We start from the raw sequence: 11,765 nt of genomic DNA, 5'->3' as shown, positions 1-11,765 counted from the left end.
CCTGACCCAAGCAGCTGGAGCAGACTGCAGCCCTGGAAGCTGGGGAACCTCCGACCCCGGAAAGAGGAGCCGGGTGTTCAGGGGTGCTCGGGTCAGGTGGCTAAGATGACGTTAATGATGACTTGCTGGCGGGGGTGAGGGGGGTGGGGGGGAGGCTGCCTCTCAGTTGCTATGGCAACCGAAGCTTGACTATTGGGACCTTGCAGCGTTGACCTAGGCGGGGTCTTCGTTACCTCGAAATTAAGGAAGGACATTTGTGGTGTGTACGTGTACAGTGCGCGGTGGGATAAAGACGGAAAGGAGGAATATTCAAGACCCTGTTTAGCTAAGTCTCCACCTCGGCAATATTAGAACGATCTGCGCAGATTTAAAATTCCCGATGCCTACACCGTTCCCCCAGACCAATTAAGTCAACCTCTGGAAGTACAACTTGGGCATCACTACTTCTTTAAGCGTTCCCGAAGTTGCAAACCCTGCTCTCAGGTAGAAGGTGAAATTCTTACGACCTTCCCAAGATGGTGGCTGCCGGGCCGCTTCCGCTTTGACGTGCGCCGGCCGGAGGCGGGCTTTCCAGGGGCGCACGCGCGCAGCGTCTCTCCGCTCCCGGCTCCCAGCCCCTTTTTTTCCCCCGCCTCCATTTTGTTCGCGGACGCTGGGGACAGTGGGAGCAGATCTATTTCCGGGTTGGCAAAAGGGGCGGCGGCGGCGAGAAAGGGAGCTTGCCTGGCGGGGGTCGAGCAGAACGGGACGAAGCCGGAGCGGAGGTGGTGGAAGATTTGCTCCCGGAGCCGCTGCGGCCAGGTCGGAAGGGGGCCGGGGAGGCTGGGTCTGTCGCTGAGATGACCTGCGGACCTGAGTGGGAGAGAGCGAGCCAGGGGAGGGGGGGATTGGGGCGGGGCTTCAGGAGAGAGGGGCATTGGAGGAGGGGCCGGGAGGAGGGGGGTCCTAGGGGCGGGGCCTGAGGGGAGGGAGTCCTGGGGCGGGTCCGAAGAACCTGGAGGACAGGGGGCGTGGGGAATCCTAGTGGGGGGAGTGGTCGGGAATTGGTGTGGGGCGAGCGCTGACTGGGAAAATGGGGAGGGAGGTTATTAAGAGGCAGGAAATGAGGGATCCGGAGTGTTGGGCAAGGTGAGTAAGACGCAACTCAGGGTGAGCAGCGAGGTAACCGTGCGCAAAAGGGGAGATGGGGAGCGAGGACCTGTTGGGAACAGGTAATTAACAGGATGCTCCGGGTGAGGAGGCCAGTGTGACATTTTGGGGGTTGAGTTGAGTGAAAACCAGTGTTTGAGGGGTTGACTCGGGAAACTGCTTACTCTAGATTGAGAGCGTTAGTTGACTAGGAATCTCAGCTGAGTAAAGGTTGGATTGAGAAATGCTGAGATGTACGTGGCCACAGCCTAGAGTTGAGGGTTCAGCTTGGAGTGGTGTAAAATGAGGGAAGGTAGTGTTAAACGTGGGCAGTGTGTGTTGTTGAGTTATACTGATCAGGAAGGAAAATTCTTAAAAGATAACACTGGGGAGACAAACTGGAAGAACTGGTGTGTACTGAAATTCATAATTTTAAAGGGGTTGGAATAATCTGTTACTGCTTTGGGCTCTCCCAAGATCCACCTCCTTTTTCATGCAGTTTCTGTTTCTGAATGAGTTACTGAATGCTTTTGGTGACTTTTCTCCTTTTACAAACCGCAAACGAAACCCAGGGAATAAGGACTGTTCTACCCAGCCTATGGATTTACTAAGTAATTTTGAGGCAAATTGTTACAGTCTCATTTTTTTCCCCTTCGAAATATAGGTTTGGTCATTGTCAGCCTCTAAAAGATTGTGTTAACCAAATGGGGTCTTTTTTAAGTTTTACTTATTGAGAGAGAGACAGAGAGAGAGAGGAAGGAGAGAGAGAAACACCAATTTATTGTTCCACTTATTTATGATTCTTGTATGTGCCCTCACCTGGGATCGAGCCTATAACCTTGGACATGTTGGTAGGACGCTCTAACGCATCCAGCTACCAGGGCTGGACTCCCAAATGGGATCTTTAAAGTGGTTATAAAGAAGTGCTCTCTGAAAACAAGGTTGAGATACTGATGTTTAGAAGACATGTCTTTCTTGTCAGCCTTGCTGCATTTCTTTGCTAAGGAAGAGTTGGTGATTTGATACATGCCCACTTTTTAAACTTTTCTCAGCCTCAACTTTTAGTAGCCATAAATTTCATGTGATTGTATTACATTGTGTTGGCTACCACCAAGGTAGAGATAAGGAAGTTAGAGTTGGGGCGAATGAGATCTGTTGATGGAGAATAGGGGAGAATGCAGTCTAGCCACCCAGAATACTTTTCTCTTTAAAAAAAAATTATTTTTTCATTTTTCAATTATTTTACTCTTGACAAACACTGACTTTCCTCATGATCTCTTTGAAAATTCACCAAAGTATAATATTTTAGATAGTTGAACCTTTTTATTTTGGTCCATTCACTTTGGTCCTGTTGCCAGTTGGAGACCAGTGTGCTTGTGAACAATTTTAACTTTATTGTTAATCCTTTGAAATCTGGACTGTTTTAGCTTTTCCTTTGGCCATAATACCCTAAGTACTTTGCCCATAGGTGAACTTGTTTAGCTTAGAAGTGTTCCTGAAAGTCTTGGCATTTCTGAAGTCTGACGTGGATTTGCTTAAGAGGGGCAGTTTCCAATTCTATCTCACACTTGATATCAGAGTAGTGTTTACCTTAGTTGATACTGATTAGTTATGTGATGTCAGCACAAAGGTGAAATGCAGGGGAAGGGAAGTGTTGAGAACAGTGGTGTTTTCAGGTTTTAGTTTTAAAAAGGCAAGAGAGGAATCCTGTTCCTATTAAAGAGAAAATTGTTGGGTGTTTTTTCTTGACTTCTTGGGCTCTTTGATTGGGAGAGTAACCAGTTGTACTTGCATCTGTTTTCCTATTGCTGTTGAAGTAATTCTGAAAAGCATGGCCTGCAGGCTGTTTCAGCAAACCATAGTCTTCATACTAACTCCAGGAAGAGCTGTGTGCTATGAAGTATGTACACTGACTTGAGAGTAAAAACCTGCTTAATATTTTGTTATCATTTCAATCTACAGTGTGTCTTTTTGGTTTGTTTTAAAGAAGGGTTTGAATCAGTTATGGGGGCTCAGAGCTTTGGGAAGTCTGGTATAGCCTGCTTGTTTAACATAATGATTTTCCATTTTTTCCTGTCCTTTTAGGTTTTTCCATTGCTCTGCTTGAGTCAGTCCTAAGTGGAAACGGCAAATTACATATTTTTTTCCTCCTTTTTAGTCTCTGGTGGACATCTTGTCTGTGTCACAGTGTGATACCACCAAATTGAAAGGATTCTTGACTGCTTCACATGGGGTGGGTGACAGAAGCTGAGCTGGGTTTCCTGGGCCAGAGAATGGACTCTGTCAAAGCAAAGAATAGTTGCAGAAACACAAACCGGGATCTTGAAGCTGTGACTAACATTTTGGCAACATACTTCCGTTTGCCAAATAACTTCTTTTCTTCTTGAGTGTGATTGTTGATCTCCTTCTCAAAGTAGGCTCTTGTTGCTACTGTTCTTCACACAACTGCCGAGCAGAAGTTGGCAGAGTTCTGGTTGACTGTCTCTTGAGGGACATGCCCCGGATTAGAGTAGATGGGGTGTTCCATGTCAAAATGAGGTTCATTGGCAGATCCTGAGAGCTGCTCTGCAAGGAAATAGAGGCAGTACTCTTCACTGAATGTCTTATACTAATATCTTTTTTCTAAATTCAGATCTGTTTCTTATTCATCTAGTGATTAAATGCAGAATCATTGCCTTTGTCTAGCTTTGAAAGTCCAGGGTATTGAGGAAGAGAGAGAGATTCCCGCAATTTCCCCCCCCTCCACACTTACTACCAAGCCTTTGAGCTTGGGGAACCACAGGCCAAATTCATGGGCACTGCTTGGTATGTTATAGAAGGGTATTTAAAATGCTGCGTAGAACTTTATGGAGAAAAACGATGTCAGTAGGGAAAAAGGTGATAAGTTTGCTAATGCCTGTGTCAGTTTAGATTTTGGCTTAACATGTGGAAAGAGCCTGTGGAAGCAAATAAGTTATCAAATGGAGCCAGGAATTGGCTTTAACTTGCCACTTAGGCTTGGCAAAGTTATAACAATTTAGAATGACTATACTGAATACTTTGTTCTACTTAGTAAATGCTCTTTTCAGTATGTTCTACTTAGTAAATACCCTTTTGTTTTTCAGGGGATAATTACTTGAACATAATAGTGTTTCCGATAGGTCTTGGGATGGATTATGAAGATCATTTCTTGCGATATATGACAGTGGTTCTTGTAAGTGGAGAGCCCAAGACAAATCCTCTCTTTGGTGGCCCTGGATTCAACTTTCTCATACCGTCATTAGTCCAGCATATTCTGTTCCTGATATGCAGGTTTGCAAAACTTAACAGGTTCAGATCAAAAGGGTTTGTTTGTGTGTGTGTGTGTTTAATCTGCACCCAAGGATATTTTTTCCATTGCTTTTCAGAGAGAGTGGGAGGGGGAGAGAGAGACATCAATTGGCTGCCCCCGCAGGCTCCCCGACCGGGGCTGGGGATTGATCCTGCAACCGAGGCACATGCCCTGGCCAGAACTAAACCCGGGACCCTTCAGTTTGAGGGCTGACGCTCTAACCACTGACCAAACCAGCTAGGGCTGTGTGTGTGTTTTTAATCAGCATCTGAGGATATGTTTATTGATTTTTGGGGAGAGAGGAAGGGGGAGAGAGAGAGAGAAACATAGATGTGGGAAAGAAACGTCGATCGGTTGCCTCCCTGTGCACCCCAACTCGTAACTGAACCTACTACCTAGGTATGTGCCCTGACCGGGAATCGAACCTACAGCCTTCTTGGTGTGTGGGATGATGCTCCAACCAACTGAGCTACCCAGCCGGGGCCAAATCCAAAGGTTTTAACTCTGGTCCAGCGCTTTGATTGTGATAACAAGTATGATTATTGGAGTTGTGTTTAAACAAGTCTCAGATCCTTCTTTCCTTATCTTGAAGTTTGGCAAATCTGTATTATAAGGAATGTGTATAGCTTTCCTCCCCATTCTTATAATTGATTTTCAAAAAAATTTTAGTTTCTTGCCCGGCTGGCATGGCTCAGTGGTTGAGCACTGGCCTATGAACCAGGAGGTCACTATTCGATTCCCAGTCAGGGAACATGCCAGGGTTTCGGGCTTGATCCCCAGTAGGGGTCGTGCAGGAGGTAGCAGATCAGTGATTCTCGTCATTGATGTTTCTATCCCTCTCCCTTCCTCTCTCTCTGGAAAAAAAAAATTTTTTTTAAATTTCTTAAACTTTATGAATTTAAATTAAGCTCCATTTAGATTTTGAGGCCCCTCAGAGAAAATAATTTATTTTTAGTTAATATTTATGATCTTTCTTTAGTACAAATTCATTAACCTACTTCCTATGCTTGTAGAAACACTGAATCCAGTAATCCCTTTTTTTTCCTCCTAATAATCCCTTCTGACTTTGAAAACATTCTCGGAAGTCCAGATTGGGACATTTGGTTGCAAAAAAGGTGGAATTTTCTTCTAAAGTGATACAATTTCATATGCGATATGCTGTCTGAGATTTGTGGGTGAGTTCCTTCTTTCCATTTCCACCCTCCCAGTGCTCAAGTTGGTAGGCAGGATGTCTGTCATCAAAGATCCAAGTATGAAATATTTAGACTCTTTCCATCACTGTCTTAGAAATAAGAACAGGACTGTCTTTAGCAAATTTTACTTTTTTAATAGATAATACATTAACATGGCTCAAAATTCAAAAGGTGAAAAAGGGCACACAGTGAATAGTCTACCTTCTATCCGTAATCTATTGTCTACTCATTCTCAGAGACAACTAATATTACCAATTTTTAAGGTCCTTTTCAGAGATGCCATGTACATATAAAGCAAATACATATATTTCTTGCTTTTGAAAAAACAAGTGTGGCACACACTATTAATATGCTCTGCTTTTTCTTTTTCATTTATTTTGGCAGTCATTCCATATAAGCAATAAAGAGATTTGGCACCAGCCCTGTACTGGTAGACATTTTATTTATTTATTTATTTATTTATTTATTTATTTATTTATTTATTTATTTATTTATTTATATTCTAGAGAGAGAAAGGGCAAGGGAGAGAGAGAGAAACATTGATGGAGAGAGAAACGTTGATTGGCTGCTTATTTGCCTCCTGTACATGCCCCAACAGGTTCAAACCTGCAACCCGGGTATGTGCCCTGACTGAGAATCAAACCCACAACCCTCCAGTACACAGGGTGATGCTTCAACCAACTGAGCCACACCAGCCAGGGCACTGGTGGACATTTAAAATGTTTCCAGTCTTCTGCTATTACAAACTATGCTCCATTGGATAATCGTATATATTTGGCCTTTTGCGTGTGTGACTGTATCTGTAGGGTAAATTACAGCGGTGGGTAAAAGTCGGTTTACAGTTGTTTGTATGGAAAATAATACAGTAATAAATAATAATACAAGAATAGCCCTGGCCAGTGTGGCTCAGTTGATTGGGCATCATGCCATGTGCTGAAAGGTTGCTGGTTCCATTCCCAGTCAGGGCACATGCCCGGGTTGTGGGTTCAATCTCTGGTAGGGGGCGTGCAGGAGGCAGCCAGTCAGTGTTTCACTCTCACATTGATGTTTCTCTCTCCCTCTTCCTTCCTCTCTCTCTAAAAATGAATAAGAAAAAAATAATAATACAGGAATAAACTCCATGTTTTGCATATTCACACTGTAAACCTACTTTTGCCCACCCCTTATAAGTAGAGTTGCTGAAGCTGATTGTTTTTTTCGGGAGGGGGGCTGTTATTCACTTATTTGACAAGAATTTTTGAGCTCCTTCTGTGTGCCAAGCACTGGGCTAGGTGCAGGAGCTATAGCAGTGAACAAAACGGACTCAGTTCCTGTACTCATGCAGTAATGGTCTAGTGTGGAAGAGCCATTAAACAAATAATTACTTTTGCTATAAATGCTTTGGAGACAGCTGGTTGGGAGCCTAACCCAGGTTGGTTGGGAAGGAGGTCATCAGGGAAGGCCTGTGAGGAATTGACTTTTAAGGCTGAAACCTAAAGGATGAGGGGACGTCAAAGACTGTTCTAACCCGGCTGGGCGTGGCTCAGCGGTTGAGCATTGACCTAAGATCCAGGCGATCAGGATTCGATTCCTGGTCAGGACACATGCCCGAGTTGTGGGCTGCAGCCGATCAATGACTCTCTCATCATTGATGTTTCTATTTCTCTCTCTCCCTCTCCTTTCCTCTCTCTGAAATCAATAAAGATATATATATTTTTTAAAAAAAGACTGTTCTAGGTAGACATGCATAGGTGAAGGTTCTGAGGAGGGAAAGAACGCGGCTATGTTGAAGAATTGAAAGAAGTTCCAGTGTCTGGAGCTTCTGGAGTGAAAAGCAGAGAGGTAGGAGGCAAAGCTTCAAAGAGAGTGAGCTCTCCAAAAATGAATAAATAGCATAGTGAATTTTGAGCTCAACCTTTATAGTAGAGATTTTTTTCTGTCATTTCTTTCCACAGATACTAGTTTACTGGTGTTAATGCTAAAACCATCAATATCATAAAGAAATCTGATGCTTATACAGTGGAACATGTTTTCTATAAGAATTTCCCTGGGTAAAGCCTATTTTGGTCTTGGTTTCTTTTAGGTCTTGCAAATTAAACTTTTGTGGCTGGATTAGGTCTTAAGATTTTAGGACCTTAGAAATTGGTATAGATACTAGTGATTATTGGGGAGCAATTCTTTTTTTTTTTTTTAATTGATTTTTAGAGAGAGAGAGACATTGATTTGTTGTTCTACTTACTTATGCATTCGTTGGTTGATTTTTGTATGTGCCTTGGCTGGGGATCGAACCTGCAACCTTGGTTTATGGGGACAGCTCTAACCAACGGAGCTACTAGGCCAGAGTCTGGAGAGCAATCTTAGTTTATGGGGATGCTGGAGTGTTAGTTTGCCAGACCTGCTATTTAGTAAATAGAAAACCTACTTGTAGGGAATATTGACTATTTTTTGTAAGCCTTATGGGGCTAGAGAAAGAGCACAGACAGATGTTCTTATTATGAACTGGTGAATATAATATTCTGTCACCCTTCATCTAGACCATATGTCTTAATGTGTGACACATGACTCTTGTTGGACATACAAATGAATCAGTAGCCCAACGGCCATTATAAAAAAGCATGAAGATATTTTTATCTGCAATTACATTGACTTTTTTTCAGAAATCACAGTACTCTTCCTTAAAGCCCAGATGGACCTGCTTGATTTAGTACCTTTATTGTGTAATTGGATCAGCTTGCCCTGTTTTCATAACTTAAAGTAGACTCTTGGTTTAGCTGCCCATCACTAGTGATCAGGAATGAAAATGTGCAAATTTTTCTAGCATGTCAGCAAGGAACATCTGTGTATCTGATGGCTTAAGGGTATTAGAGTGAGAGAGAAAGAGACTCCTAAACAATGAAAGTCGCAGCTTAATACATTATGTTTGAAGTGAGGCATGACACTTCTCTCCATGTGAAGTCTGGATCAACATTTCATGGAGCATCTGTTGAAGTTTTCTTCCAGGCTTTTTCATTACTGGAGACTGTCATCATTGTGTTTTCCTTACTTCTGACTGTTTTTGGTATATGCTTTCCTACCTTTATACAGTGTTTGGGGTGTGGTAATGAAGGATGGTACATGGAAGTTGAGGACTAGTAATATGAGATGTGGCTAGATTAGAGTGAGAGAGTCTTTTTTGTGATCAATAACTAGGTTTCAGCTCATCTTGTAATCATCTTTTAAATCTAATTAATAGTTTCTTAGAACTTCTAAAGAAGTTTTGTTAACAGGTATTGGTGGTTTTGTTTTTCAGTTAGTGCATTAAATTGAAAACAAGTCCTAAAAAGGATCTAAGGTAACTGATTTTAAGATTTACCCATTTTCCTGCTTACCTTTACAATTAATTTTGGTCATGATTTCTTATACTGACCTGGAAGTTCCTCACGTATTTGACCTGTGGTGTAAACTGTGGGGTGGTGAACATTGTTTGGTTACACCCAGACTGTCGCAGAGATTCAGGTCACATTAGATAGACTGCTTCCATTAGTGCTGAATTGAAGACACTGTTTCTAGAATCAAGCATAATAGCCTAATTATTTTGTTGTTGTGGTGGTGGGGTGGCGATATTCTACTGTCCTTAACTATATCAGTGACAGACCCAGTATTGATTGACATTAGTTTTAAAAATCTTGATCAATCTGAAGCTTGGTTTTCCTTATACAGTGTTAGAATTTTTGGAGTTTAAGTAATTAAATTAAATTAAATGTTTTTTTAAAAAAATCAAAGTAGTAAGAATATATAGTTTAAAGAGTCAGATTGTACCACAAGTCTTATAATTTAAAAAATAACTGCGCCATTTCTCCTTGTTTGTCCTCAGTTAACTTTTAATACTTTTAGTGTTCTTTTTTTCCTGATGTGTATTATCTTCATGTTTTTACATAGTGTGATTATACTGTTATTTCTTGATTTTTTTCATTCTTAGATATTATCTGTTGAGTTTCTACTGTGGAAGATGATTTTGCATTCTGATACTTCTACCCACTCTGAACCCCATGAGTACAGAAGGGAGTAGTGGTGAATGTTACCAAAAGATGAAAAAATTAGCATCTAGTATAATGACTGTGTATACTATGATTATACTTCCTTATACATTTTCCCCTAAATGTAATAATTGCCATTCTTTTTTTTCTTTTCTACTCCCTCCTTCCCTCTCTCCCTTCTTTCCTCCCTTCCTCCTCCTACTTTTTTTTTTTTTTTTTTGCTTGATTTACTGAATGTTAATCACTAGTTCATCCCTAAACTCAGGCAGAAGTATAAATCTCTTTTCTGTATATTCAAACATTAGTAGAGCCTCTTCCAGAGGCTTTATGAAAAAGGGTCCATTGGAAGGGATGCCTTTTTTGCAGTCTTGCATGTCTAAATTCCCTCTTTTCTACCCTCATGCCAGTTGGTAGTTTGATTAGATATAACGTTATGTTGGAGATCATGTCTCTTTGGAAATTTTAAGCCTTGCTTGTAACTTTCAGTAATGGTATTGTGAAGTTTAATGGTATTCTTATTCTGGATTCTTTGTATGGGATCTGTTTTTTTCTCTGAAAGATTTTAGGATCTTGTCTCTACCCCTAATATTCTGAAATACAATGATGTTGTTCCTTGGTGTGGATATTTTAAAATTCATCAGGTTTGGTATTTAGTGGGCCTTTTCAGTCTAAAGCTTATTTCTGTCCTGTGTCCTGTGAAATTTCCTTGTTTTATATCTTTGATAATGTATTCCCTTCTTCATAATTATATCCTCTCTCTGGGAACCCCTGTTATCCAGATGCTAAAACTCCTTAGACTAGTCCTCTAATTTTTTTTCCTTGCAAAATTTTTTCTCTCTCTCATTCAATAGTCAGATTTCCTTAGTTTTTTCTTCCATCATTTCTATTGTATTTTTAACTTCTAGTATCAATTTCTTTTTTTTTTTTTTTTTTAATATGTCTTTATTGATTTCCGAGAGAGGAAAGGAGAGAGAGATAGAAACATCGATGATGAGAGTCATTGATCAGCTGCCTCCTGCATGCCTCTGCTGGGGATCGAGTCCACAACCTGGGCATGTGCCCTTACCAGGAATCGAACCACAATCTCCTGGATCCTAGGTTGATGCTCAACTGCTGAGCCACGCCCAGCTGGGCTAGTATCAATTTCTTAAATTTCTAAGAGCTCTTTTATTTCTTAGAATTTTATTTTATTTAAATTAATTAATTAGGTTGTCAAATGTTCTTTAATTGAAATATTTTCCTTTGTACTTTTTTAAAAAAAAAATTTCTATTGATTTTTAAAAAGAGAGGAAGGGAGGGAAAAGGAGAGAGAGGAAAAAAAAGATTGATGTGAGAGAAACATCCATTGATTCCATCTCGCACACACTCCAACTGGTAATCAAACTGGTGACCTTTCAGTGCACAGAACAATGTCCAACCAATTGAGCCATCCTTGCCAGGGCTCCTTTGTAGTTCTTAACTAGCCAGGCATTCCACCATACCACTTTGATGTCATTTACGATGTCATGAGGGTAGGGGCCATCAACATTGCAGCCCACAGACTGGGCGGTCCCCAGGATCTCATTAATGGTTCCAGGAGTTTCCTAGCTAAATATTGGTGCCACATCTGTCATGCAGTGTTGACAATCTAATCAAAAGTGATATTTCCACTGTGCTTAATGTTTTTTTGCTTCTTTCTGTCTTATGGTAGTTCTTTGAGGGCTTTGATAATCAGGGCAGAGGCAGAAGGCACTACCTCAATCTGGGCCTGTCTGTTCTGAATGTCAGTTTCACTGTAATCCTTAGACCCTTTCAATCACCGGTTGCTTTGGCAATGTCATCACCAATCTGTTTTGGAGATAGGCCCAGGGGTCCGATCTTACGGGCCAGGGCAGACGTGACACCAACTTCCCCACCAGTGCACCTCAGGATATGACTTTGATCTCATTGGGGTCAAACTTCAGCGGCATAGTGAAGGTGGCTTGTGTCAGATGAACCTGGACTCAGGACGACCGAAGAAAGCTGCACCTAAGCCCCCTCCGAGCCAAAAGCTGAAAAGCTCAGAATTTTATATGTAAATGATTTTGCATGTTGTTTGGAATTCTGTTTTGTTTGTTTACTTTAATTCCCACTTCCACATCAGAGGTTTTCTTCAAATGT

General features: G+C 41.5%; 1 protein-coding gene and 1 pseudogene across 2 annotated transcripts in view; one reads left to right on the top strand and one right to left on the bottom strand.

Moving 5' to 3' along the window:
• Positions 1-627: 627 nt before the first annotated feature.
• Positions 628-11,765, top strand: part of WIPF2 (WAS/WASL interacting protein family member 2) — a 34,659-nt gene continuing 23,521 nt past the window's right edge. The window contains exon 1 of one of the 2 annotated variants that reach the window (XM_087826131.1): positions 628-801. The gene's annotated coding sequence lies outside the window, so the exon portion shown is untranslated. Of the gene's footprint in view, positions 802-1,172; positions 4,420-11,765 lie in introns of those variants that run through there. The other variant, XM_016202254.2, reaches the window with a different exon arrangement.
• On the bottom strand, positions 11,082-11,575 carry LOC107528995 (large ribosomal subunit protein uL11 pseudogene; annotated as a pseudogene).

The sequence above is a fragment of the Miniopterus natalensis genome, chromosome 17 (assembly GCF_054644295.1).
Source record: "Miniopterus natalensis isolate mMinNat1 chromosome 17, mMinNat1.hap1, whole genome shotgun sequence".
NCBI lineage: Eukaryota > Metazoa > Chordata > Mammalia > Chiroptera > Miniopteridae > Miniopterus > Miniopterus natalensis.
Note: the sequence above shows the minus strand (reverse complement) of the source record. Positions and strands in the feature narration are given on the sequence as shown.